This window comes from Amia ocellicauda, chromosome 5 (genome assembly GCF_036373705.1).
Source record: "Amia ocellicauda isolate fAmiCal2 chromosome 5, fAmiCal2.hap1, whole genome shotgun sequence".
NCBI lineage: Eukaryota > Metazoa > Chordata > Actinopteri > Amiiformes > Amiidae > Amia > Amia ocellicauda.
This window is the reverse complement of record NC_089854.1, coordinates 2,611,392-2,617,391: the sequence shown is the minus strand read 5'-3', so window position 1 is coordinate 2,617,391 and position 6,000 is coordinate 2,611,392. Positions and strand designations below refer to the sequence as shown.

General features: G+C 46.1%; 1 protein-coding gene across 1 annotated transcript in view; it reads left to right on the top strand.

Annotated features, from left to right (window-relative positions):
• Positions 1-794: 794 nt before the first annotated feature.
• Positions 795-6,000, top strand: part of lrrn2 (leucine rich repeat neuronal 2) — a 49,336-nt gene continuing 44,130 nt past the window's right edge. Inside the window, exon 1 of the mRNA XM_066703213.1 lies at positions 795-1,099. The gene's annotated coding sequence lies outside the window, so the exon portion shown is untranslated. The remainder of the gene's footprint in view (positions 1,100-6,000) is intronic.

Here is a 6,000-nt window from a genome sequence, read left to right as displayed (position 1 = left end):
TAAATTGCATAATTGAAGACTCGCGGCAATTAACGCAGCCAGGGACACTAGGTGGCACTGTGCGGCTCGGCTGAGAGGCAGAGACATGCCGGGGAGCATCGCTCAAAGGTGGGCTCGGGTTATCGCAATTTCAGAGACAGGAGGTGTCGAGCTATGAATTTAAGGGCCGGCGCTGCAGCGTGTGCACGCGGAGGGAAGCCGCTCAGTCCTCGTGGATAAGCAATTCGTGCCTTTCAGAAAGCTCTGCACTCAGCAAAGCACAAACCGCTTCTCCCAATCCCTGTGCCATTTGTACACAACCTGTAAAAATGTATGTCACATAGCGATGGCACGACTTGTCAAGAGACGGGGGAACGGGGGAGCTCGACTCATTTCAGTCTAGCGGCTGGCCTCCTCTGTGCCACTGAGAAAACAAGCAGCAATTACAACTGTGGCTGTAGCCAGGACTGAGTGACAGCAAAATAGCAGATTTCACAGAGCTGTCGAACGGAGAGAGGGAGTGGGGGTGGTGGGGGGAGAAAGAAAATGAATGAGAGTAGAAAGTGAGGGTTAGAGAGAGAGCAAGAGATGCAGTGAGGGGGACAAGAGAGGGGGAGACCGAGAGAGTGAAAGAGAGAGAGAAAAAGAGAGAGCGGAGGAGAATAGAGCAGGGGGAGGAGGGGGAGAGAGAGAGAGAGAGAGAGAGAGAGAGAGGGAGGGAGGAGACAAGCCTGAGAGGAGGGAAAAAAATAAATAAATCTCAGCTGAATTCTTCTCCACTCTATCTCTCCTGCTCGACGCGCTAGCCACTGACAGTAACAGCAAAGAGAGAGAGAGAGAGAGAGAGAGCAAGAGAGAGGGAGACAGAGGGAGAGAGGCAGAAAGATCTATCCTCAAGTCGCCTACACTGTCAGAAATAAAAGGATTTGTTTCTTTTTGGGGGGGGGGGCGATCTGTGTGAAAGACTGGGAGATGTGGTGATATTCTGCTGTGGAGAGGCGAGGGGCAGAATTTAAATCCAGAACCGAGCAAAACAAAATCCAGGAGAGGTGAAGAGAGGAGAGGGAATGAGAGCAAGGACCTGAGGATGCTTTAATATTCTGGCTCTTCTCGCAGCACGGTAGGGAAGTTTATTCTGATTTCCATCTTCATTCATAAGGTTCTTCTCCGTGCTTTGCATGGGAACATGTTTGTAATACGGGCAACTGGAGAGATCAATACACAAACCGGAGAACCCAGGGTAAACCGAAACACAAATTCTCCCTGTGTGTGAAATCTGAATAAGCGAGCAAACAAATAAGCAAACCAACAAACAAACAAGGAAGAGAGAGAGGAAGGGAAAATCCTGTTGGGTTTGGGATGCTGCCCAGGGACTGTCATTGATGCCCAGATTTTGCCCATAAGACAAACATCCATATCGAGTCTGCGGTTACAGACTGATGCATCGGAGAGAGAGTGAGAGAGAGAGAGAGAGAGAGAGAGAGAGAGAGAGAGACGGGCTGGTTTTATGTTGGATTGATTCCTGTTTATTTTTTACCTTGGGTTCTAAATCATTTACTTGGTCTGGGTATAAAAACTGGTGTCACAGGTAGCTGTTAGTTCACTTCACAAAAATACCTTGAAAAAAGAAAGAGAGAAAGAAAAGTATACATTAGCATATCCAAATGTGACAGTCTGTGCATGAAAGCAGTGGATGATTTGAGGCAAGCCCTAGTAGGTTTGTGGGCACAGGCAGACAGGGATCAATATAATCTCACTTGTGCCGTTTTACCGAACAGAGAGACAGGAAAAGAGAAAAGCAGGAGAAGAGATGAAGGAAACCGATCCCCCCTGTTGCTGCCTTGTCTCTGTGGCTGCGCGTTTCGCTTGTGTGTTCGCTGCTGCTCCCAGAGACAGACTGCATCTATTTATCTCGCTCTCCAGAACACACACCTCCGGTACAGGATTGCATATATGTGGATGATGAGAGAGAGAGAGAGAGAGAGAGAAAAGCGCGTGGGTGTTTGTGTTAAAGGAACTGTACCCAGAACATGCGTGTGTGCGTGTGTGTGTGTGGGGGGGGGGGGGGCTGTGAAATACACGTAGGCGTTCTGTGTTCTATGTGGCGTTATGCTGAGCATGTGTGTGTCTGGACATGTGTTGTGTGGGAGAGGTTCATGGTGTGTGTGCGTGTGTGTGTGTGTGTGTTTGGCTGGGGAGGGTTGGGAAGGTGTTCTAATGAGCAACATACTGAAAGCAGGTAAATAATGTAAGGCTAATGGTGTATCACACGTCAGGTTATGCATGTCAACATGAGTGGAGGTCTGCCCATTTGTACATCATCACAAGGACTGTGCTTAGCTCCAGCATTTCCAGCTCTGTCTATTGAAACAGGACAGCCCAGGTTTCATTTTCTCTTGGTAGGCCACATGTATGATCTCACTGCAGCCAGAAATACATGTACAGTCTCTCATATATAGCTGTGCATGCGTGTGCTCGCTCTGACTGTACTTTAGTAACGTCAGTCAACAAATATCACACAAAAAAAACATAGAGAGAAATATATTGATTTGTGCCATGCCAGGATTATTTTTATTTGCAGGTAAGACCTTACACATTTAAAGAAAAGATGAATCCTGCAGGCTAAAGATACTTCACACACACACACACACACACAAAACACAACTAAATCCATAATGGGGCAGTTTTAGGGCTGATACTCTCCATTGGAGCTGACAGACATGAGAGTACGCCAAAGTTTGCAGATGTAATTATTGCTGTTTGTTCTTGCATTTCTGGATGGAGGGTCCGACACATGTCAGTAGCATAAAGTAGCATCCTGAGATTTGCAGATAACAAAAGGGATCTTCAGAGATTTGTATCCCTGCCTGTACAAAGTAGAGACAAACGAGGGCTAAACGAGGGCTAATCTAAGCCCAACAAACTCCCTTCGCTCGAAATAAAACAAGCCAACACAATGGCACTAAGATGTGTTTTTTTTTGGCAGCGGGAAGGTGGTGAGTGGGAGGGCGGCTGAGATAATCTTAGTGTGCTATAGTTTTAAAAACATTTTCCTAACATTGTCTGCCAGAGTTTAAAACCTTCCCATGGATGAATACGTCGGTCTTTCCTGATAGAGTTGCCTCAGACCTGAAAACCCTTTAGTACTGGCTACTGGTTTTTTCCCCAAGGATAAACTGAAAGGTGGTATATAACTAAAATAGAATAAAACTTCCCATTTTACAATTGCAGTGGCCGTTGTCCCTAGATCATCACATAACTTATAAGTAGATTCCTTATCATCATACCATTGGCTGGAACATCTCATACAAACCCCACAGAGCCGCATTGTGTGATATAGTCAATTTCAGATGAGGTGGAACAACTGCAAGCATGCCGTCACTTCATCCTGCGGGACGATGATGTTTTATTTCTCTCCAGAGATGTAGTGTGACGATTGGACAGATATATCCCCCTCGACTCGGCTCTCTGGCTCAATAGGGCAGGTGTTAAGTCAACTGTAACTGCCGATATACATCACTGCGCAGTTAACGAGTAAGCCTCGCTGCCACCACACTAGGTGAGCTGGTCTGAGAACAGACGTACATCTGGCACCGTGAATGCCAAATTATATTTCTGGAACGGTCACCCAGTTCACCTGAAAGACCCGCTGTAAAAATCGAGGTTGAGCTGGCATCAGTTGCCCTAAGGGGAGAGTGGAGAAAGTGCCGCTGCTGTAGCTGTGTAGTGGTGGGGGAGAAGCAGCCCCCTGGCCTTGAGAGAAAAGCTGTCAAATTTAGTAGAATAAATAAACACATATTGAATTAATTCATTTGCACAAGCGAAGAGTTGATAGATGTGCACAAGAGGCATTTACTTTATACCCACACCATCATGAGTCGCAATCCACTGTCCACATGCCCCTCACCGCCTCCAGTCAGTGTTTTTCACATACTGCACACCTACTGACTTATGCTTTAGCCATTATATAGTGTGTATTATGTTTTTTTTTTTTTTTTTTCTGGGTTCCTGGGTGTTTAAAAGACACCGCCACCACCACATGGTGGCCACTTCTGCCATGTGAAGCAGAAAGATAAGAGCCTTCAAGCAACTCTGCTGCCTTGGGGACTCCGATATTTGTTTGGAAGGCAAACGACTTGGAGAATTGAGTCCTAGATACCGAATTGGACTCTGGAGTAGAAGCAGGGTTCAAATCTCTCTGCTCAAGAGTTCAAAAGCCTCATTTTACCTAATTGCAGTGATTTTCCTGCCGGGTTCTGCTGCCGTGGTGGAATACCGAAGGATGTGCGATGTTCAGGATCCCATGTAAACATCTGTTTCCATCGTGCCATTGTATTACACTCTCTAACAAGGTTTGGACAAGACGGAGCAGATGCTGTAGAGCGATTAAACAGCGTACAGAGAGTCTGTGTGGCCCCCTCTCCACCCATCCCCAATTAAGACCTTCATTAAAGACAGATGTTGAGCTCGCTACAGATGTTTGTTCGTCGGTCTCTTTGTCTGATACGTTGGTGTAATCTCTTGCAAAACTTTTGTCTGGATAAGCTTAGGAGAACCATGTACATATCAGAGTACTGATAAAAATGTGTTACTTAGCAACATGTGGGTACTAAACTTTGTGTGTTGCGAATGACCAGAATGCAGGAATGCATTTGCAGAGCAGGAGCGATTGTGCCTGATTCAACTTCTGGGTTACTGCCAGGACAGTACACCAAAGCCAGCCATCGAATTATCGGCGATGTCAATACAACACTACGGACAGGTCAGCTAAGACTCCCCTGAGCCACACAGTAGGCTAGGGCCGTCAACAGGACCTTATACTGACACTGGGAACTTCCTCGCAGCTTTGTAGCTCTCCACCTACTTTTTTCATCATGTTAGTTTTCCCTTAACTTCGGTCTTCATCCAATAATTGCTGTTCTCTGCAGGAAGGAAAAAAAGACAACTGCGCATTAAAACAGCCCCCACAGTTTTATGACAAAACATTAACTCTGCATTAATAAAACCAATACACAGAGATTGCAGAGACGAAACAGAAATCAGACCCAATGACTTGAGAAAAAGAAATGCCAGTTAAGCACAAAATGCAAAAAAAAAAAAAAGGCATGAAAACTGGCAATGCAAAGGTCCTGTCTTTATAAATTAGGGTAGTCTCGGCAATCCAGGCTTGCTTCGCTAGTAATTCCTGTGTGTTGTCTGTAATCACCCCAGCCCCCCGTAGCCTGGCCTTCTGTGAATCAGGCGACTCACTGCCGCCCCACGGCTGAGCTCTATCTGGGGTGTCGCGGTCCAGAGAGGGACGGAAAACGTCTCTGTCCCGAGTTACTCAAACCCCAGAGAGCCGGGGCCGTGTCCTCAGACCGCGGTGACGACAGGCGGGCAGACAGAGAGACGGAGAGCGATCTGTCAGTCTGCAAAGCGGAAACAATACAAGCCGTCGTGGTGAGGCACATCACCCACGACTCGCCAAGCAGCACTCAGTCACGGCGCCGTCTTGTCCCGTCGGGTTATCTCGGCCCTCCGTCAAACGGGATCACCCGAGAGGAGGTTCTGGCGATGGGTTTGTGATGGGCGTCTTCTTCAAATCGAGCTCCTAAAGCATGATGTTTTGGCAGGGGAATGTACTTGGAAAGGTTGCGTTTTGAAACTTGTTACAGTCAAATTGACATGGGACTGTAATGTCTAGGCTTTAATACAGTGTATGGGTACTGGCTTAGTCTATGCATCTGTGCCACATAAGTCAGAAGAATAAATAATCAATCCTATAAAATGTATAGTGGAATGGTTGAACAAAAAAGGATGGGGACATTTGCAACAGTGCAGTGAAATACAGTGCAAGATACAGCAACTACAGTCAAGATGCAGGAATACAGTGCCCTTGAATTAAGAGCAATGTCATTTAATTAAGTTAAGGTGTGTTTGATACAGTGCTTAAAACAATAAACCTGTTATATTTATTCACAACTAACCCGTCCTATATCTATTTTGCATTTTAGGATTAATAAATATGTATTATAAAAT